The sequence below is a fragment of the Erinaceus europaeus genome, chromosome 1 (genome assembly GCF_950295315.1).
Source record: "Erinaceus europaeus chromosome 1, mEriEur2.1, whole genome shotgun sequence".
Lineage (NCBI taxonomy): Eukaryota > Metazoa > Chordata > Mammalia > Eulipotyphla > Erinaceidae > Erinaceus > Erinaceus europaeus.
The window spans coordinates 202,248,844-202,271,872 of NC_080162.1; the positions used below are offsets into that span (position 1 = coordinate 202,248,844).

Here is a 23,029-nt window from a genome sequence, read left to right on the forward strand (position 1 = left end):
GGCTTCCAAATCCCATATGCCCGCAGCCATTTGCCACATGCTTGTGTCTCAAACAGCTGCCACAGAATCAGTGTCTGCTGTGTTTTTGATAGCAAGGTACCTCCTTTCTTTTTTATTTTTACATTTGTTTTATTATTATTATTATTGGATAGAGACAGAGAGAAATGGAGAGGGGAGAGGGAGACAGAAGGGGAGAAAGAGAGTTACCTGCTGCCCCATATCACAGCTCATGGGGCTCCTCACAAGTGAGGACGGGGGGCTTGAACCTGGGTCTCTGAGCATGAGAATGTGGGTCAGCCAGGCGTACCACCACCCCACCAGTCGCTCAAGGCTCTCTTGAGGTGTAGGCATTTGGGAATGAATTTAAAAATTCCCTGTGCATTTTTTTTTTTAACTAGAGCACTGCTCAGGTCTGGTTTATGGTGGTGCAGGAGATTGAACCTGGGACTTTGGAGCCTCAGGCATGAGAGTCTCTTTACATAACTATAATGTTATCTACCCCGACCCACATTTTTTTTTTTTAAATAGAACGTGTAAACTGTTTCAACACACTTAAAAACCATAAATAAATACATAAATACATATATCCTGCCATTTGTGACGCCAATGGACCTTGAAGGCATTGAGCTAGGCGGTGGGGAAAACAGATGCTGTTTGATTTCATGTGGACATGAACTCTACAACAGTCAGAGTCACAGGGGCAGGTAAAAGAAAGGATGCCAGAGTCAGGAAAGAGAACAGAGAGAAGTGGGGGCTGGGCAGTGGCACAAGGACCCACACACAGATCTGGGTTTGAACCCCCAGCTCCCCAACTGCAGGGAGAGCCCTTCATAAGCTGCAAAGCAGGTCTGCAGGTCTGTCTTTCTTTCCCCTTCTCTGTCTCCAACACCCCTCTCAATCTGTCCTATCAGAGAGAGAGAGAGAGAATAGAGAGAGGTGATTGAGTGATAGCTAAGATATTTTAGTTATGTGTGGGACACAGCATTCTTGGTGTTTGGAGCACCACATCCAAGCATAGACATAGAGGTGACCTGATTGATTGACAGCTGAATGCAGGGTTCTGGGCCACCCAGGGGTGGCCGGGATCACTCAGAGCCTCAGGGCAGTGAGGACCAATGGCTGGGAGAGATGGCTCAGGGTGGGGTGCTGGAATTCTGGGGCTAATTTAACAAAGGGGACTTTGAAAGTCAAAAAAGGAAAACCATAGTGCTTGGTATCAGGCTCAGTCATGGTCATTGCTCGCCGACAGCAAGGGAACTCCCCATGGCTAAAAGGTGCCACCCATATCTTTGCAGCTGGTAGTGCCTGTGGCTGGGGCCCTGGCTGAGATGCCTGTCAGTGAGCACCACAGGGATGAGGACGGGCTAGGGAGAGGTGGGTTTATCCCTCAGTGAATGCCTGGTCCTCAGTGGGGCACAGAAGGCAGGCCTATTAGTTGCCTGGCTTCTCCTTCTCTCTCTCTCTCTCTCTCTCTCCTTGTTCATTAGATAGAGACAGAAACAGAGAGGTAAGGGGGAGATAGAAAGGGAGAGAAGCAGATACCTACAGCCCTGTTTCAACACACACAAAGCTTTCTCCTTGCTGGAGGTACTGGGGACTTGAACCTGGGTCCCTGTACTTTGTTACATGTACACTCAACTAGGCACACAACCAAATAGCCCCTTCCCAAGACTCCTTCAATTGCAAAGGAACCTCTCCTTCCTTTGCTGAGCTGTTCTTTCCTCACTGGGAACAAACGTGGACTTCTCTGCTAAGGCAGAGACAGTGAGCAAAAATTGCCAAGGGACCATGGGGTGGGGGTGGGAAAGTCCTCCTGTGGGCACAGCTGGCTGAGTTCACTTGACAGGCATTAGTTTGCTTGCTCTGGTTTGTTTTTCCTCAAAAAACATCAACAGAATATGCCCTAAAACAAAGTTTCCAGATCAGTAAAACCAAACACACTCACACACACACACACACACACACACACACACACACACACACACACACACACACACACCACCCCTCTTTCTGCTTCAATAGATGGAAACTTTTAAAATATTTTTTCCCTTTTGTTGCCCTTGTTTTTAATTGTTGTTGTAGTTATTACTATTGTTGTTATTGCTGTCCTTGTTAGATAGGACAGAGAAAAATAGAGAGAAGAGGGGAAAACAGAGAGGGAGAGAGACAGATAGACACCTGTAGACCTGCTTCACCACCTGTGAAGCAACTCCCCTGCAAGTGGGGAGTCGGGGGCTCAAACTGGGATCCTTACACTGGTCCTTGCGCTTCGCTCCACATGTGCTTAACCCACTGCACTACCCACCCAATCCCTGAGGGAAACTTTTCTTTGTTTACCTCTGACACAGGAATGTCAGATCAGAGCTGCATGAGCACCCATGGGCCACCTCTGACCAGCTCCCACGTCCTCAGAATATGCTCTTTGCAGGAGAAATTTTTAAATATCTAATTGATTCTTAGTATATTTATTTATTGGAAAGAGACAGCCAGAAAGAGGGAATGGGAGCTAGAGAGGTAGAGAGAAGAAACACCTGCAGGCACTGCTTCACCACTTTGAATCTCCCCCCTGTAGGTGGGGACCAGGGACTTGAACCTGGGTCATTGCACATGGTAACATGTGCACTCAACCAGGTGTGCCATCACCCGGCCCTTGCAGGAGAAATTTTAACAAAACCTATTTCCACCAGGAAGCCTTTGGTGCCTTTTCCAAAACATGTTAGAGATGCTACCTCCCTACTTTGGCAGTCTGTAATGAGTTTCAACTATACACTTTCTTTCTTTTTAAAAGAAATTTCCGTTTTTATTTTATTTTTTTATTTTTATTTATTGGATAGAGTCACTCAGAAATCAAGAGGGTAGGGGGATAGAGAAAGAGAAACACCTGTAGCACTACTTCACCATTGGCAAAGTTTTGCCCCTAGAGGTGGAGGCTGGGGGCTTGAACCTGGGTCCTTGCACATTATAACATGTGCTCTAAACCAGGTGCACCACCACAGACCTCGCTTCTCTGTATTTGAAACTCAGCCTGTGGTGCACAGTATGGTTTTGTAAGTGTTGTCTGGGGGGCTGGCTGGCGGAGGCATTGTTGAGGACACTGGAAATTGAAATTCCCTTGGTATTAAGGGTTTTCCAAGCTAGAAGTTCTTCCTTTCAGCTGATTCAGTCTGAGTGCCAAGAGCATAGAAACCCAGAGGCAAGGGGGCCAGGTGGTAGCACAGAGGGTTAAGCGCACATGGCGCAAAGTGCCAAGACTGGCTCAAGGATCCCAGTTCAAGGCCCCACTCCCCACCTGTGAAAGGGGAGGGGGTGTTCACTTCACAAGCAGTGAAGCAGGTCTGCAGGTGTCTATCTTTCTCTCCACCTTTCTGTCTTCCCCTCCTCTCTCCATTTCTCTCTGTCCTATCCAACAACAACAGCATTAACAATAACAACAAGGACAACAAAATAGGAAAAATGGCTTCAAGAGCAGTGGATTCATAGCGCAGGCACCGAGCCCCAGTGATAGAGTCTCAGGGAAGCTTTCTACCCTTTCTAAGCCTCAACAGATGCACTGGGAAGATAATACCCCTACACACACACACACACACACACACACACACACACACACACACACACACACACCAGGGTTGGGGTTCTGGACAGTTGAAACTGAGCTGGATGGGCTGTGCTTTGAAGGATGCCCTCTCCATGCAGTACCTGTCTATCTTTCTGTGTCTGTATGTGAAAAAGGTAACCTCCTGGGAGTCGGGTGGTAGCGCAGCGGGTTAAGCGCTGGTAGCGCAAAGCACAAGGACCGGCATAAGGATCCCAGTTTGAGCCCCTGGCTCCCCACCTGCAGGGGAGTCACTTCACAGGTGGTGAAGCAGGTCTGCAGGTGTCTGTCTTTCTCTCCCCCTCTGTCTTCCCCTCCTCTCTCCATTTTTCTCTGTCCTATCCAACAAAGACAACATCAATAACAACAGCAGTAATAACTACAAAAACAAAAAACAAGGGCAACAAAAGGGAATAAATAAATATTTTTTTAAAAGGTAACCTTCTTTCCCAGTACCTGTTGGGAGGTGACAGCCTCTTACAACTCTGTCTGGCAAGGTCCCATGGGGCAGTAGTGTAGCAAGTCTTTGATGTTAGCTCCATCTAGTGGTAAGAGACCTCCCAGAGAATGAGGAGGTGTGGCAGCTATCAGGCTCAGGCAAGAATTACTAGTCTCTCTCTTTTTTTTTTCTCCTGAGCCTGACATGTGATATGCAGGAGGATTGTTATTGTTTGGGGAGATGATATCATGGTTGAAAAAAGGACCAGAAAGCTGGATCATGGAATCACTAGGGAAAGAGAGAGACAGGCTGGGAGTATGGATCGACCTGTCAATGCCCATGTTCAGCAGAGAAGCAATTACAGAAGCCAGACCTTCTACCTTCTGCATACCAAAATGTTCCTTGGCCAATAATCCCAGAGGGGTAAAGAATAGGAAAGTTATTAGAGGAGGGCATGGGATACAGAGGTCTGGTAGTGGGAACAGTGTGGAATTGTACCCCTCTTATCCTATGGTTTTTGCCAGTGTTTCCTTTTTATAAATAAAAATTTTAAAAAATAAAATAAAATGCTTTCTTTTAAAAAAATTACTAAAGTCATGGGCCATGTGGAACTAAAATAGACTTCCTAGCTTCTCATACGAAAACCTCTAGTGTCATCTGCTTTGTTCCTACCTTCAGGTTCCTGTTTATTGAACAATTTGCTCTGTATCTTACTGCCTATCAGCTACCTAGTTGCAGGAACTACTATGATGCCATCCTGACTTCTCTGGGCAGACGGCCACACTGGTGTGTCCCTGAACCTCCTCTCCCCAGAGCCCTGCCCCACTAGGGAAAGATAGAAACAGGCTGGAGGTATGCATGCACCTGCCAACACCCACGTCCAGTGGAGAAGCAATGCCAGAAGCCAGACCTCCCACCTTCTGCACCCCATAAAGAATTTTGGTCCATACTCCCAGAGGAATAAAGAATAGGGAAGCTTCCAATGGAGGGGTCTGGCCAAGAGAATTCTGGTGGTGGGAACTGTGTGGACTTGTAGCCCTGTTATCTCATAGTCTTGTTCATCATTATCAGATAACTAATAATAATAAATAAATACATTCCTCCCAGACAAGTTCAGGGAAAAAGATCCTTGATCAGACCTGTACCCTAGGGTAGGCTTCCTACTCCAGACCCTGACCTCAGGATTCTTAGGTTTGATGTTCGACTCTTTGAATTCTAGTTCATTTGTCCATCATCAACAACACAGGGAACTTAACTGCAGGGAACTAGTAGGTCCAGACACCAGATAACCAGGCTTCTGTCTCTGTGCACACAGTGAAGCAGAGGGATATATATATATATTCATTCCTGCCCTCAAGGTGAAGAGCTCTTCACCCCCATGGGACAACGGGCATGCTCTTGCGTGTGTGTGCTGTATGTGGGTGCTTAGCGAGTTCTAACTAGGTGGCAGGCTCAGTGCAGGGTGTGAAGGCAGCAGAGGTGCCCAGGACATAGTCCCTATGCTCCGAGCTCACACTTCACGAGGCCACGAGATGCAGAATGGTAATTGCAGGTCGTTGTGAGCAGTGCTATGAAACTGCTCACTCTGTAACAAAGCAAAGGACTCTGGACTATTGGAAGATGAGAGAGGAAGAGGAGGGTGCTAGGTATTTAGTACACAGTGGTGCGTTAGTGGTGAGAGTGGTCTGCAACACCTATCATAGGGAGATGAGAAATAGTATCTATGTGTCAACTGACTTGTAAACCATTATTTCCCACAATACAATTATTTGGATGGGGAGGGGTGATGGTGTCACACCCACGTAAGTGCATGTATTACCAAGCTCAAGGAACTGGGTTCGAGCTCCCACTCCTCACCTGCAGGGAGTCTGCTTCAAAAGCAGTGAAGCAAGTCTGCAGGTGTCTATCTTTCTCCCCCTCTCTGCCCTCTTAATTTCTCTCTGTCTTATCCAATAAAATGGAAAAAAAGTAGCCACCAGGAGTGGTGGGTTCATAGTGCAGGCTGACCCCTAATGATAATCCTGGAGTCAAAAAAACAACCAAACTCACTCATTTATTCATTTCTCCTATTCACATGCTCACTTTGTGCTAAGCTCTGCCCTAGATGCTGGGTATGTATATCAAAAGAGTGAGGTGGCCAAGGGACCCCTCTACAGAGGCACAGAGCAGGGTGTCTTGGCTGTCTCAGTGGGGCTCGGCAGTGCTTCTCAGGACAGAAAGTGTAGGAAGGGACTCCCAGAAGATAAGCAGAAGTGGAGTGAGAGAGGAAGGGATAGAAAGGGAGAGTTGGCGGGTGCAGAGGTAGTGGTTGAGCGTGTGTGCTTGCTCCCAGGAGACCAGTGTGTGGAGCCTGGGTGTGTTGTGATGTATTGTGGTGTGGTGTGGGGTGGGGTGGGGTGGTGTGGTGTGGTGTGGGGTGTGGGGTGGGGTGGGGTGTTGTGGTGTGGTGTGGGGTGGTGTGGGGTGGGGTGGGGTGGGGTAGGGTGGGGTGGGGTGGGGTGGGGTGGGGTGGTGTGGTGTGGGGTGTGGGGTGGGGTGGGGTGGGGTGGTGTGGGGTGGGGTGGTGTGGGGTGGGGTGAGGTGGGGTGGGGTGGGGTGGGGTGTTGTGGTGTGGTGTGGTGTGGTGTGAGGTGGGGTGGGGTGGGGTGGGGTGGGGTGGTGTGGGGTGGGGTGGGGTGTTGTAGTGTGGTGTGGGGTGGGGTGGGGTGTTGTGGTGTGGTGTGGGGTGGGGTGGGGTGGGGTGGGGTGTTGTGGTGTGGTGTGGTGTGGTGTGAGGTGGGGTGGGGTGGGGTGGTGTGGGGTGGGGTGGGGTGGGGTGGTGTGGGGTGGGGTGTTGTGGTGTGGGGTGGGGTGCGGTGGGGTGTTGTGGTGTGGTGTGGTGTGAGGTGGGGTGGGGTAGGGTGGGGTGGTGTGGGGTGGGGTGGGGTGGTGTGGGGTGGGGTGGGGTGGGGTGGTGGGGGGTGGGGTAGGGTGGTGTGGGGTGGGGTGGGGTGGTGGGGGGTGGGGTAGGGTGGTGTGGTGTGGTGTGGTGTGGTGTGGTGTGGGGTGGGGTGGGGTGGGTTGGGGTGGTGGGGGGTGGGGTAGGGTGGTGTGGGGTGGGGTGGGGTGGGGTGGTGGGGGGTGGGGTAGGGTGGTGTGGGGTGGGGTGTTGTGGTGTGGTGTGGTGTGGGGTGGGGTGGTGTGGGGTGGGGTGGGGTGGGGTGGTGTGGTGTGGTGTGGGGGTGGGGTGTTGTGGTGTGGTGTGGTGTGGGGTGGGGTGGGGTGGGGTGAGGTGGGGTGGGGTGTTGTGGTGTGGTGTGGGGTGGTGTGGGGTGGGGTGGGGTGGGGTGGCTGGAGGGAGACTCTTACCTGAGGCTGCAGCAAGGGTCTGCTGAAGGTTGTTCGAGCTATAATGGGACTGGTCTATGTTTTAGAAAACCCTACTTTGGGGACTGGGTGGTGGCACACCTGGTTGAGCACACATGTTACAATGCGAAAGGACCCAGGTTTGAGCCCCCAGTCCCCACATGCAGGGGAAAACTTCATAGGTGATGAAGTGGGCTGCACGTGTCTCTCTGGCTCTCACTCTCTCTATCCCCCCTTCCCTCTCAATTTCTGTCTCTATCCAATAAAAAAATAAAGACAGTAAAAAAATTAAAAAATTAAAAAAAAAGAAAACCCTACTTTGGGGCCAGGTGGTGGTACCCCTGGTTAAGTGGACACATTACAGTGCACAAGGACCTCGGTTCAAGCCCCAGGTCCCCACCTACATGGAGGAAGCTTCACAAGTGGTGGAGCAGGGCTACAGGTGTCTCTCTGTCTTTCTCTCTTCCTATCTCCCCATTCCTCTCGATTTTTGGCTATCTCTATCCAATAAATAAACAAAGATAATCAAAATAAAACTAAAAGAAAGAACGAAAACATCACTCTAAGTCAAGTCTAGTCTTCATCATATTCTATCCAGAAGACGCTGGTGGTTTTGATGGTAGAAGCTTGATCTTTCTTTGCTGTCAAATGGCCGTCTTCCTACTCTGTGCCTCTCCACTGCTGCTGCGAACAGGTGCCAAGGAAGATGAAGGCTGCATCTGTGGCAGATCATTTCTCCGCTGGCCACTAAGGGTCAGTCCTAAGCTGGTCCTACTCTATTGACCTTTTGTTCACCCCAAGGTGGCTGTTATCCTGATCTTCAGCTGAAACAACCTGACTCCAGTCAACTTACAGTAATCAACACACATTGGATTTGAATCCACTTCTGCTACCTTCATTCTCTTGCCTCTATTCCGTATGAAAAAGCCTGGGTCCTTGTGCTCTGTTACCTGGACACCTAGCCAGGTGTGTATCCACTTGGCCCGTGAGCTCACTTTTTCCACACCCGCAGATGAACGGGCTCTGCGTCTCTGCCAGAGAAGGGAAATGAGAGGCCCTCAGACCTTCTGCTGATGGAGGTAAATCCACTGTCAAGGAACTAGCACTCTCCTGTCACAGGTCTCCTCCCACAGACACTAGGCATCCTCACTGCACAGGTGGCTGGAGGCCACCCTGGACTGTGCATTTGTCCTGACCTTGAATGGCCTTGTGCCACTTTGAGGGTGAGCCTCTGTCACAGTGGAACTACCCACTGGGATGAAGATGATGTCTAGAGCCCCTGACACAGAGCCCTGAGGGTCGCCCTGTAGTACTGTGCAGCTCTCAGCTGGCTGATCTGTCTGTGTCTAGGGCTCAGTGTGATGTCTGTGACAGTGAGAGCCAGGAAGCCCCAGTCCCTGGATCAGACTAGGCCTTTGTCTCTACCAAACAATGAGGATATGACACATGTGAGCTCAGTTAAAAAAAAAAAAGATGATATTGTGTCCTTTGGGACAAAATGTGAGATAAGTAATGAGATGAAGACAACTGTCAGATGGTTTCACTCATGTGAAATCTAGAGATCTGATTTACATGAAAAAAAAATCCAGCCAAGTTGCAGATGCTATAAAGAGTCCAGCCTGACTTGCTGGTCAGACGACCTCACCAGTGTGTCCTGGAACCCCACCTCCCCAAAGCCGTGCCCCACTAGGAAAAGAGAGAGACAGCCTGGGGGTGTAGATCCATCTGCCAATGTCCACGTTCAGCAGAGAAGCAACTACAGAAGCCAGAACTCTCACCTTCTGCATCTCATAAAGAATTTTGGTCCACACTCCCAGAGTGGGAGAAATATTAAGGGGAAGATGAGCAGAGGGCTCTGGACCCAAACTCCATTAGGACCTGGAAAAAGAAGAGGAAAAAGGAAGGACATTTGGAAATAGTAATAGGTGTAGAGTTGGAAAGGAAGAGAAGATGGAGCCATGAAAAAAATGAACAAGTATATACAATTATAGACAGAGAGTTGCGTAAATAATACTCAGCTCATCTCTGTGACCTTAGGAGAACTACTGTAGCTTCTAGTGCAGAGAATGAGGACACAGAACTCTGGTGGTGGGAATGGTGTGGAATTACACCCCTGTTATCTTGTAAGTTTGTAATCCAATATTAAGTTACTAATAAAAAATTTAAAATAAAATAAAAACTACTTTGGGAACTTGCAAATTATAGCTATTGACATAAAAGCCTCTTTTATTATTGATGACAGGATTAGACTTCCTGAAGTTGCTACTATGTTACCATGTGCTCCTGGCACATGGCCTCAGATCCTCCCTGGGGTCTCTTCTCAGGGACGTCTCATAACATGGGTGGCCATGTTGCAGAAGATGTCCTGCTGTGTTTGTCAAGCATTATGACACGCTAGACCAACCCTAGAGCTTTACCAAATATTTGTGCATTTATTGATGTACCCATTTATTTATTTATTTATAAGAGAGAGAACCAGAGTATCACTGTGGCCTATGTGATGCTGGGGATTGAACTTGGAACCTCACACTTGAGAGTCCAGCCTTTTACCACCGTACCACCTCTCAGACCCTGAAGCTGTCTTTAATACATAGTGAGGCCAATCACTGTCCCAGAACATTGTAATGGAAGTGAACTGGGCAGAGCCTGGACACTTGGAATTTTTTTGTCGTTTTAAAATTTATATTCTTATCTTTATTTATTGGATAGAGACAGCCAGGAATCGAGAGGGTAGGGGAAGAGAGAGAGAGGGAGGAAGGGAGAGAGAGAAAGAGAGAGAGAAAGGTAGAGAGAGAGAGAGGTAGAGAGAGAGAAAGAGAGAGAGGGAAAGAGAGAGAGAGAGAGAGAGTCCTAAAAGCACTGCTTCACCGCTCACAAAGCTTTCCCTCTGTAGATGAGACCAGGGCTCAAACTTGGTTCCTTGAGCATTGTAACATGTGCATTCAACACCATCACCCAGTCCCAGTACAACGAATTTCCCAGGAAGTTCTTAATGCAGCAAAGACGGAACCACTGGACCTATGGACCCTGTTAAAATACAAATCCCTGGACCTCACTCTTTTTGGCTTCGGCCTTTATGGACTGAGAGTCTCTGAGCATCTCTAGGACTGCTGCCTTTTTCCTTCTTAGTAGCCGCACTGTGCCGCCAGGCAAGCACTCAGACAACTGCAGGCAGCCAAGTTCTGAAAACAGACTCCTCACTTTGGGGAGGCTGTACCTACATCCTCCACCAGGGGGCAGGATTGAAATAGAGATGACCAAAGCTCACAGGTTTTTTTTTTTTTTTTCCTTTTTCTTTTATCTTATTTATTTATTAGTGAATAGAGACAGAGATAAATTAAGAAGGGGAGGGGGAGGTAGAGAGGGAGAGATACAGAGAGACACCTGAAGCCCTGCTTCACCACTCGCAAAGGTTTCCCCCTGCAGGTGGGGACCGGGGGCTTGAACCTGTATCCTTATGTAAGCCACAGTGTGGTGTTTTTTTCTTATTATTATTTTCTTATATATTTATTTATTTTCCCTTTTGTTGCCCTTGTTGTTGTTGTTATTGTTGTTGTAGTTATTGTTGTTGTTGTTGTTGATGTCTCGTTGTTGGATAGGGCAGAAAGAAATGGAGAAAGGAGGGGAAGACACAGACGGGGAGAGAAAGAGAGACACCTGCAGACGTGAAGCGATTCCCCTGCAGGTGGGGAGCTGGGGGCTCAAACCGGGATCTTTAAGCTGGTCCTTGCGCTTTGTGCCGCCTGCACTTAACCCGCTGTGCTACTGCCCCTCTTCCCCCCCATTTTAAGGAAGGATTGCCCTCCCTGAAACCAGATTCTTCTCCTAACTCCTCTGTCAATATCTTAATCTCACATTTTTGCTGCCAGGAGTTGGGTTAGCCACAGAATGGTGGTTACCCACTTCCAGAGCACCTCTCACTACAACACCCCTGGAAATCGATATCCTAGGCTCTGCAAAGGATGCACTTCTTGGCCTCACCTCACAAACCCTTATAGCCCCTGATCGAAGTGTCTGAAGGACCCAGGGCTGTCAGTGCTGGGCCCAGCTCTGAGGGACGGACCTCCCAGACCCGGATTCCAAGGTCTGTGCTCACTATGCATTATGTGCAAGGTTTTTGTTTTTAACACTTCCTGCTAATTGCTTTTTTTTTTTTCCTCTAAGTTAATCATTGAACTGGTAGAATTAAAACAATAACCAGAGATGTTTTGGGGGGGATTTTACTATTTTTAAAAAATTTCTTTATTGGGGGATTAATGTTTTACATTTGACAGTAAATACAACAGTTTGTACATGCATAACATTTCTCAGTTTTCCACATAACAATTCAACCCCCACTAGGTCCTCTGCCATCCTTTTCCAGGACTTGTATTCTACCATCCCCCCAACCCCAGAGTCTTTTACTTTGGTGCAATACACCAACTCCATCCAGTTCAGGTTCTACTTGTGTTTTCCCTTCTGATCTTGATGTTCAATTTCTGCCAGGAAATGAGATGATCTCACTCTTAGGCTAGTTGTTCTTATAAACATATGTCCTTTCTAGCTTTTAGCGGGGGTGGGAGGAGGACTTAACTTTCCATGGAAAGAGCAGATAGGACTGGAGGTCCAATTTCTCTCCAAATAATGTCACATTATTTCATTCATTCACTTACTCATCCATCCACTCATTCATTGTATCACTGAACACACTCCACCATCAGATATCTACAAAGTAGCAAATAAAAAGCCTCCAGGAACACCCAGCCTTTCAAAGAGTCCGAAATAGGAAAAGATGACAGGATTTTCAAATAAAACAAGATCAGAAGGAAATCACTGAGCAGAACATGGACTGGAGCCTTGCATCAAAGTCAAAGACTCTGAGGAGTAGGGCTCAGGTCCTAGAACAGGCTAGCAGAGGAGAACCTAGTGGGTTGAACTGTTATGTGGAAAGCTGGGAGATGATATGCATGTACAAACTATTGTATTTCCTGTTGACTGTAAACCATTAATCCCCCAGTAAAGAAATTAAAAACAAACAAACAAAAACACTGCAGCCCATGGGTTTCCCTCTAGATCACAGAGATCTTAAAAGGATCAACACATGCTTCTACCTTTTTAAAGGGCTGTAAGAAACCACCAACAACAAAAGTCAAAGCATCTTCCTTAGAGACTATAGACCCCACTACACCCAGGATGTCTGCAATCTGACCTCTTATAGGAACCATTTGCCATCTTAACAGCAGTATTAATAGCAGTGACTGTATAAATATTGTTGACTGTAAACCCCATTGATTTGATCTGATCTGGCTTCATCTGCACTATTCCAGCCTTTAGGTTCATGATTACTCAACAATTTGTTTGGCTTTATATGTTAACTTTTCTTTCATCCACCAGGTTCCAGATGCTACCGTGATGCCAACCAGACTTCCCTGAGCAGACGACCCCCACCAATGTGTCCTGGAGCTCCATCTCCCCAGAACCCTACCCCACTAGGGAAAGAGAGAGGCAGACTGGGAGTATGGATCGACCTGTCAACGTCCATGTTCAGTGGGGAAGCAATTACAGAAGCCAGACCTTCCACCTTCTGCATCCCACAATGATCTTGGGCCCATACACCCAGAGAGATAAAGAATAGGGAAGCTTGGAGTCCGGCAGTAGTGCAGCGGGTTAGGCGCAGGTGGCGTCAAGCGCAAGGACCAGCTCAAGGATCCTGGTTTGAGCCCCCTGGCTCCCCACCTGCAGGGGAGTCACTTCACAAGCGGTGAAGCAGGTCTGCAGGTGTCTCTCTTTCTCTCCCCCTCTCTGTCTTCCCTTCCTCTCTCCATTTCTCTCTGTCCTATCCAACAATGACGACATCATCAACAACAATAATAACTACAACAATAAAAAACACAACAAGAGCAACAAAAGGGAATAAATATTTTACAAAAAGAAAGTGACTTTAAAAATTATTAAAAAAAAAAAGAATAAGAAAGCTATTAGGGGAGGGGATGGGATACAGAGTTCTGGTGGTGGGAATTGTGTCGAGTTATACCTCTCTTATCCTATGGTTTCTGTCAGTGTTTCCTTTCTATAAATAAAATTATAAAAAATAAAAATGAAAAAATAAAATAAAATCTTAACTGTAAAAAAATAGAAGTGACTGGACACTGAGGGTCGATTATAGATGTGTGAGTTGATGCTATTCTCTCAGCTGTTCAAGAACACTTCGACAGAACAAACACATTCTTTTTATTAAGATTTTTTTCTTTATAAAATATTGTTCCTTTTTACTTATTATTGGATAGAGACAGAGAGAAATTTCAAAAAGAGACAGAAATAGAGGAGGAGAGATACCTGCAGCTCTGCTTCAGCACTCATGAAGCTTTCCCCCTGCAGATGGAGACCAGGGGCTTGAACCCAAGTTCTTGTGCACTGTCATGTGCGCACTTAACCAGCTGTGCCACCCCCTGGCAACAGACAAACAGGTTCTCAATGCGTTTATCTGCACTGTGCTGCTAGGAATGGCTGTCACCTGATTGTTGTTTTCGACGGGCTATGTTGTTTTCGCCGGGCTGGCTTCATGGGCGGGTAACAGACAACCTGGGACTCATGGCTGGGTTGTAAGCAGTATCTCTTTATTCATGCAGGACACAGCGCAATCTATACCAAGCTAAGCTAAACTAACAACTACAAACAACAATCTTATCCTTATAAATATGCTAGCCCAGTAGGGTGGGAATAGGATGTGACGCAGAGAGGGTGGAGAGAAAAGTGACTGGTGAAAATCAGTGTGAGACAAGGAGAGGGGGTGGAGCAAAAACATATCATGAACCAGTGGGGATTGAACCAATGCCCTGTTGTGGTTATGTAAATAGAATACAGTGGTTATGTAGATAGAATACAGTGGTTATGTAAATAGAATACAGTGTTAAGCAGGGGGTATTAAACCAATGAAACAGAAGGGGTCTCATGCATACCAACACCTGATGATCACTCTCTGAGGATCCACTGTTATGCTTATTAGTGGTATTATTAAATCAGCAAATATTTCTTTTCTTTTTTTTAAGGTTTCCTTTTGCCTCCAGGGTTATTGCTGGGGCTCGGTGCCTGTACCACAAATCCATTGCTACTAGAGGCTATTTTTTCCCTTTTGTTGTTTATCTTTACTGTTATTATTAATATTGTCATTGCTGTAGTTATTGTCGGATAGGACAGAAAGAAATCGAGAGAGGAGGGGAAGACAGAGAAGGGGAGAGAATGACTGACACCTGCTTTACTGCCGTGAAGCAACCCCCCTGCAAGGTGGGGAGCCGGGGCCTTGAACCGGGATTCCTATGTGGGTCCTTGTGTTTTGCACCATGTGCGCTTAACCCACTGCACTAGCACCAGGGTCCCTCAACAAATATTTCCTAATAAGAGCAGATGGTAAATATTCTAGAGCATGGCAGGAGGAGGAGGAGGAAGAGGAAGAGGAGAAGGAAGCAGCAGGTGTAATAACAAGTGAGAAGTGAACTCCAAGCCAAGGAGAGTCTGCATGAAAGCATGGAAGAAGCTGTTAGTAGGAGAGCATGGGACTGACCACTGGTCAGTACTGCTAAGGCTTAGCTACAAGGAAAGAGCAGGCAGCAGGGCTCGGTGATGGTACACCTGGTTGAGTGCATATGTTACAGTGCCTAAGGACATGGGTTCGAGCCCCTGATCCCCACCTGCAGGAAGAAAGCTTTGCAAGTGGTGTAGCAGTGCTGCAGGTATCCCTCTGTCTCTGTCTCTCTCTCTCTCTCTTCCTACCTTCTCAATCTCTGCCTGTCTCTGTCCAATAAAAATATAATAAAATTTTTAAAAAGGAAAAAAAACCTTTTTAAAAATTTAAAGGAAATAGCAGGTAAGAGCACCACTGAAACACCCTGAACCCCTTGAACTGAGATGTACGCCTCTCCTGAGCACAAGATGGTGAAATTCCCTGAGTCTGCCAACACATTATGCCAGAAAATGGTCAGAACAAAGCATACTGTTTCAGATGGTATAACTGAGACCCAGCACACGAGTACCTACACTCGGCACTGGAGGAGAGAAGCTGAAGTCCTGCCCCCCACACTAAGACTCACTGGGCTGGGGTGAGCCAATGTTCTGGCGGGATATGTCGGGGAGAGAGGGTCTCACTTCCTGCTGTTGCTGCTCTAAGCAGGCTGAACTAGGAGCTTGGATGAGGGCTCTCCCTCCTCCACCCTGCAGAGTGTGAGTGTGAGGAGGCTCTCTGCTCCCTCACTGGGACCAGACTTCATGTGAGAGGCTGTTATAGGCCGGGCATCCTGCACGTGGGACCCACCAGCCTTAATTGGGGGGCCGCCCAGGGGCTGGTGATTCTGAAGTCTGTGTTGTCTGAGGTGGGGGGGGGGTGGTCAGTAACACTCTGTCTGGACAGTACAGTACGGAGAAAGCCACAGTGATTATCTGCTGAGCACTTACCCTGTGGCCTCTATCACATTACCTCCTGGGTGTGCGGGGCTCTGAGTCCACCATTACTAACTGGACCAGAAGAACTTAGAATCTCAAAGCCGTCCAGAAGACTGTCTTCACCGGTAGAGTGGGTGCAGCAGAAGCATGACCGCCCACCGTTGTACAAGATGGAGCAGCACTGAGGGAGGTGCTTGTCTTTCAGGTTGAAGGAACTCACGTCCAAATTCAAATCCAAGGGGCCAGGCAGTGGTGCACCTGGTTAAGTGCTCACATTACAGTGCACAAAGATGCAGGTTCAAGCCCCTGCAGGGGGGATATTTCACAAATGGCAAAAGCAGGTCTGCAGATGTCTCTCTTTCTCTCTCCCTCTCTATTTCCCCCTTCCCTCACAATTTCTTTCTGTCTCTATCCAATAATCAATAAATATTAAAATTCAAATCCATAGAGCCTAGGGTGGTGCAGCTGGCACAGCGCATGCGTTTGATGTGTGGAGACCTGGGTTCAAGCCCTCGCTCTCTACCTTCAGGAGAGGAGAAGCTTCACAAGTAGCCAGGCAGTGTTGCAAGGGTCTCCCCTTCTCTGTTTCTCTCTCCCGCTCCTTGTCTCTCTCTCTCTCTCCCCCCTTTCTCTAAGCAAAACATATAGTTAAAGGGAGCTGTGGATTCATTGTGCCAGCAGTGAAGCCTGGTAGTAATCCTGCTGGCAATTAAATAAAATTAAAGTATTAAAATAAAAGTCCAGTCCACTTTGAAACCAAACCAAAAATGGGATGACGAAATCCTTGTCACCCAGAGCTCTCTCTCTCTCGTGACACTAGGTGAAGTGTGTGAAGTCTCCCCATGCCCTGAGGGCCCAGCACGAAAGGACTGACCCTGTGGGTCCTTTCAGAGCTGGAGTTCGTGTCAGGACGTGGCCACTTGGACTCCAGGACCAGAAACAGCTGTTAAGGAAGTTGAAATCGGCAGGGGGCCTGTGAAAAGGTGTCCAGTTGAAATATCAAGGGCGGCAGCTGGAAAGATAGATGCCAAAGCCCATCCGCGCAGCAGCTAGTTATCAATTTCTGTTCCCCAAGAGCTTTCCAGCAGGGTTTTCAGAGTCCCACTACCACCAAAGCCCCTTGACCTTTGCTTCCCCCTCTCTGCCTTATCCAGGTATGCTCAGTGCTTCACCTGTCCTCACTTTCCTTCTGCCTCATGCAGGTGTGCTCAGCCTCTCATCTGCCCTCTGCCTCATCCAGGTGTGCTCAGTGTCTCACCTGCCCTCACCTGCCCTCTCCCTCATCCAAGTGTGCTCAGCGTCTCAACTGCCCTGACTTGCCCTCTCCCTCATGCAGGTGTGCTCAGTGTCTCACCTGCCCTCTGCCTCATGCAGGTGTGCTCTGTCTCATCTGCCCTCTCCCTCATGCAGGTGTGCTCAGTGTCTCACCTGCCCTCTGCCTCATGCAGGTGTGCTCTGTCTCATCTGCCCTCTGCCTCACGAAGGTGTGCTCAGCGTCTCACCTGCCCTCTCCCTCATGCAGGTGTGCTCAGTGTCTCACCTGCCCTCTCCCTCATGCAGGTGTGCTCAGTGTCTCACCTGCCCTCTGCCTCATGCAGGTGTGCTCAGTGTCTCACCTGCCCTCTGCCTCATGCAGGTGTGCTCTGTCTCATCTGCCCTCTGCCTCACGAAGGTGTGCTCAGCGTCTCACCTGCCCTCTCCCTCATGCAGGTGTGCTCAGCGTCTCATCTGCCCTCTGCCTCATGCAGGTGTGCTCAGTGTCTCATCTGCCCTCTGCCTCATGCAGGTGTGCTCAGTGTCTCACCTGCCCTCTGCCTCATGCAGGTGTGCTCAGCGTCTCATCTGCCCTCTCCCTCATGCAGGTGTGCTCAGCGTCTCACCTGCCCTCTCCCTCATGAAGGTGTGCTCAGTGTCTCATCTGCCCTCTGCCTCATGCAGGTGTGCTCAGCGTCTCACCTGCCCTCTCCCTCATGCTGGTGTACTCAGTGTCTCACCTGCCCTCTCCCTCATGCTGGTGTACTCAGTGTCTCACCTGCCCTCTCCCTCATGCAGGAGTGCTCAGCGTCTCACCTGCCCTCTCCCTCATGCAGGTGTGCTCAGTGTCTCACCTGCCCTCTCCCTCATACAGGTGTGCTCAGTGTCTCACCTGCCCTCTCCCTCATGCAGGTGTGCTCAGCATCTCACCTGCCCTCACCCTCATGCAGGTGTGCTCAGTGTCTCATCTGCCCTCTGCCTCACAAAGGTGTGCTCAGCGTCTCACCTGCCCTCTCCCTCATGCAGGTGTGCTCAGTGTCTCACCTGCCCTCTGCCTCATGCAGGTGTGCTCAGTGTCTCATCTGCCCTCTGCCTCACGAAGGTGTGCTCAGTGTCTCACCTGCCCTCTCCCTCATGCCGGTGTACTCAGTGTCTCACCTGCCCTCTGCCTCATGCAGGTGTGCTCAGTGTCTCACCTGCCCTCTGCCTCATGCAGGTGTGCTCAGTGTCTCATCTGCCCTCTGCCTCACGAAGGTGTGCTCAGTGTCTCATCTGCCCTCTCCCTCATGCAGGTGTGCTCAGTGTCTCACCTGCCCTCTCCCTCATGCAGGTGTGCTCAGTGTCTCACCTGCCCTCTCCCTCATGCAGGTGTGCTCAGTGTCTCACCTGCCCTCTGCCTCATGCACGTGTGCTCTGTGTCTCATCTGCCCTCTGCCTCATGCAGATGTGCTCAGCATCTCACCTGCCCTCTCCCTCATGCAGGTGTGCTCATTGTCTCACCTGCCCTCTCCCTCATGCAGATGTGCTTATCCTCTCACCTGCCCTCTTCCTCAGTGCTCAGCGTCTCATCTGCCCTCTGCCTCATGCAGGTGTGCTCAGCATCTCACCTGCCCTCACCCTCATGCAGGTGTGCTCAGTGTCTCACCTGCCCTCTCCCTCATCCAGGTGTGCTCAGCGTCTCACCTGCCCACTCCCTCATCCAGATTTGCTCAGTATCTCACCTGCCCTCTGCCTCATGCAGGTGTGCTTGGCACCTCACCTGCCCTCTCCCTCATCCAGGTGTGCTCAGCGCCTCTCCTGCTGTTGTGACCCCAACAGGAGTTTGGGACTATTAGCATATGAGTGACAACATCCGCTGGAGGAAGAGACATAGAGGGGAGTGCATAAAAAGAGAAGGGGAGAGCAGCTCCTTCTCTTGCCTGGTCACCTTCACTGCAGCAGGTTCTTGTTGGTTTTAGATATGGGACTTATCCTCTCTTGGGTGGCTTGATTGCAGACTTTGGACTTTGCCTATTCTCTTAACTAGATATCATTTCTTCACAATTATTGTACTTTCTAAATAAGTCCTTTGTTGGTTTAATCTTATATGGGTCCACGAGCTCTTGCTGTATCTGGCACCCACATGCGGCTTTCGGGACCCCTCTTCTGACCACGTGGCACATTTTGTTCCTTGTGCTTTGTTTATTCACTTCTATCTACTTATTTACCCTCTTTCATATGATCCTTTTCCTCTTTTTCTTTTTCCTTCTTGACCTTATTTTTTACCCTCAGTCTTTTCTGCCTCAATGGTGAATTCACGCTCTCAGTTCTAAGAGCCTAAGAAGGACTAACCTGCTCCACACCAAGGTCTGGTAAGTGATCTAACTTAATCAAATTACTCATTTGCTATGGGAGTTTTACATTCAAAGAAAGAGAATTCTCACTTTAAACAACTAAAAGAAGCCTTGCGGATATGTAACATCCAGTGTTCTACCCGGGACTTAGGTAAATTGTTAGAAGTAACTGAGTCTGTTTCTACCTTGCTTCCAAAACAGGGAAACTTATCGGTTGAGTTATGGAGGAAACTTGGTCGTGACTTTGGCAAGAACATTGAGGTATTTATAGCCAGTCACTATCAGACTTATAACTTGTGTATGCTAGCACTCAAACAATGTCAGGCTTCTCTGTTGTTGTAGCGGTCTGGTGTTGGGCTGCACCGCGGAGAAGAGAGTGGACGTCCAGAGCAAAGGGGTACACAAATCTTTATTATAGGATGGGGGGTTTGGTTCAGACCACGTGGAGCCAGCTGGCAATGGCTGTCCCCACTACCTGACCACGGGGAGAGAGAAGGGGGCGAGATCTGAGAAAGGGGGAGCTGAGAGCCCAGAGGGGGGGTGAGGGGGCTTTTTATTGAGCGACAACCAGGGGTGAGACAACCAGGGGTGATGTATAGGGCCAGGATTGGTTAAAGGGGGCACTGCTAGGATTTTGCGGGGCGTAGTAAAACCTGGGGGCGGAGACTGCATCAGAATAATTCCTCAGCAACATCTCCTCCTATCCCTTTATATCTAAATGGACACAGTAAAGAAAAATGGAATGGAGCAGGCTTAAATGTTTTTAAGGAATGCCGTGCTCAGGTGGTAAGATGTAGGACTTTCTGTGGAGGAGGGAAGGCTTAAATGGCTGCCAACCTTGTGAGATTTATGCATCCTCCTGTGCTCAACCCCTCTTTAGAGAGAGAGACTTACCTGGAGGGACTCATCTCATAGGTTAAAAACGGCAGTTAGATGCCACGAAGTAGGTGGCAATGCCTTAACCGTATGTGTATTGCAGGCCGAAGCCTCTTCCATCCTTGTCAAGGGGAGTGCTAACCTTCTCTCCTTTCAGTTGGTAGAGCATGAGACTCTTAATCTCAGGGTCATGAGTTCGTGCCCCACGTTGGGCGTCAGATGTTGTTGTAGCGGTCTGGTGTCCGGCTGCACTGCGGAGAAGAGAGTGGACGTCCAGAGCAAAGGGGTACACAAATCTTTATTATAGGATGGGGGGGTTGGTTCAGACCACGTGGAGCCAGCCAGCAATGGCCGTCCCCACTACCTGACCATGGGGAGAGAGAAGGGGGCGAGATCTGAGAAAGGGGGAGCTGAGAGCCCAGAGAGAGGGGGGGGGTGAGGGGGCTTTTTATTGAGCGACAACCAGGGGTGAGACAACAGGGGTGACGTATGGGGCCAGGATTGGTTGAAGGGGGCACTGCTAGGATTTCGCGGGGCATAGTAAAACCTGGGGGCGGAGACTGCATCAGAATAATTCCTCAGCAACATCTCTCTACAATGCAGCTCTGTAAATTCACCCTCTCCCATTTCCAAATCTACTTCCTCCCACCCTAAATATGTCTTCCCACTCTACATCTTCTCACGCACTCCTGGACTCCAAGACACAAACTACTTCTGGTAGTAGTTCTCAAGCACATTTTCTACTGAGCAAGGTGATCTGCCTCCATATGGGAAGCCTTATCTATACTGTCTCACTGTTATGAACACCACCCCACCACCACAACCTCTTATCCATGGAAACACTTTCCTTAGCCCAACATCCCCTCCTCCTTCCTGCCATCTCCCTCATGCAGGTGTGCTCAGCACCTCACCTGCCCTCACCTGACCTCACCTGACCTCCTCCCTCAGTCGCCAGAGTTCTGAGAGGCTGGGCTATTCATATCAGTCCTGGTACACCGTAATGTGTGTGCTGCTGCCTGGCTCTGAACGAACACATTTTAAAATGTGTTTATGTGCACTGAGCTGCTAGGACTGCCTGCCACTGGATAATCACTGTCTAAGGGTCAGCTGTCATTCTTATTTATGATATTAAGTCAGCAGATATTTCCAAGGACTCTGGGCTCAAACGGACAGGGACACAGTTTACACAGGCAAATGTGCAAAATATGAACTGACATGGGCCCTGGGTCAGATCAATGGGGTTTATAGTTCATGGAATTTATATTCTTTCCTCATGTCTGGGAGCTACTCTCTGTCCTGATTCAGCTTTCTAGTCCTATTCCCAACTGTGACACCATCTTCCCAGACAGTGCTTTTAGCCCACCTGAAGGTCAGCTATCAGGTTCTGGCAAAAATTAGGAAAGTCATGGGCCCCTTGGAATATACCTAAAATAGATTTCCTAGATTCTTCCCACAAAAAGTCCCATAGTTCTGTCTGCTCTATTCTTACCTTTAGGTTCCTGATTACTAAGCAATTTGTCCTGCTTTCTGTCTTAGCACATTTCAACCACCAAGTTACAGGTGCTAGTATGACTCTGTCCTGAGCAGAGTCCATGAGCAGACAACCTCACCAATGTGTCCTAAAACCTCATCTCCTTAACGCCCTGCCCCACTAGGGGAAGATAGAAACAGACTGGGGGGCCTGCCAACGCCCATGGTCAGTGGAGAAGCAATTACAGAAGCCAGACCTTCCACCTTCTGCACCCCATAATGATGCTTGGTCCATACTCCTGGAATATAAAGAATAGGAAAGCTGTCAGGGGAGGAAATGGGATATGGAGCTCTGGGGGTGGGCATTATGAGGTAATATACCCCTCTTATCCTATAGTCTTATCAATATTTCCATTTTATAAATAAAAATTTAAAAAAAAACAGGCTGGGGGTATGGATCAACTTGTCAATGCCCATGTTCAGCGGAGAAGCAATTACAGAAGCCACACTTTCCACCTTCTGCACCCCATAAATAAATTTGGTCCATACTCCCAGAGGGATAAAGAACAGGGAGTCCTCTAATGGTGGGGGTGGACACAGAACTCTGGTGGTGGGAATTGTGTGGAATTGTACCCCTGTTATCCCACAATATTGTTGCTCATGTTAACAAATAACAAAATACACTTCACAGAAGAAAAGCTGGGACCCCGAAGAGGAGGGTAGAGGGCTGGTGCTTGGCCTTGAGGTGAAGGCCAGGCTCATACCCCTGGTTCCAGCCAGCCTGGAGCATGAGGAGTGTGACCATTAGAGCCCTACTGTTAACTAACTCAATCTGGGTTTGGATCAGAACTCAGTCTTCTGACATGTATTTATGTGTCAGAAGCCCATCTGTTACAGCTGTGTGTCCTTAATGAGGGTGTCCTTAGTGAGGGTGTCCCACCTCTGTCAGATTTCTTCTTTCCTGCTGCTCAGTATAAATTCTCTACTTCAGAACAGTCAGTGACCTTCCCCTATTCCTCCCCACCACCTCCAGCACATCCCACCAACCCACAGGGCTTGTGTCTGGCCTAACACACTCACGCTGTCAACTGGTCTGCTGGACACCTGCTATGTGCAGGCAGAGACGGCAACAGGTACAATAATAAGTTAAGGTGTCAGCCACACAGGGAGAAAGAAGTTAAGAGCCAGGGCAGAAAACACAGCAACTTTCAGGGGCTGGGGTGTGAAGTGGCCAGGAGCTTGCCTTTGCTGAGGAAGGGCATGAGGAAGGGCAGCTTCTCTGTGCGGCAAGGCCAGCAGAAAACT

General features: G+C 48.8%; 1 protein-coding gene and 1 non-coding gene across 5 annotated transcripts in view; both read right to left on the bottom strand.

The window, feature by feature from the left end:
* Window positions 1–23,029, bottom strand: part of CCN4 (cellular communication network factor 4) — a 52,480-nt gene that overhangs the window by 22,338 nt on the left and 7,113 nt on the right. The gene's annotated exons all lie outside the window — the stretch shown is intronic.
* LOC132532453 (U6atac minor spliceosomal RNA) lies at window positions 20,296–20,418 on the bottom strand. Its single transcript, XR_009544412.1, has one exon. It is a non-coding gene; the product is annotated as a U6atac minor spliceosomal RNA (small nuclear RNA).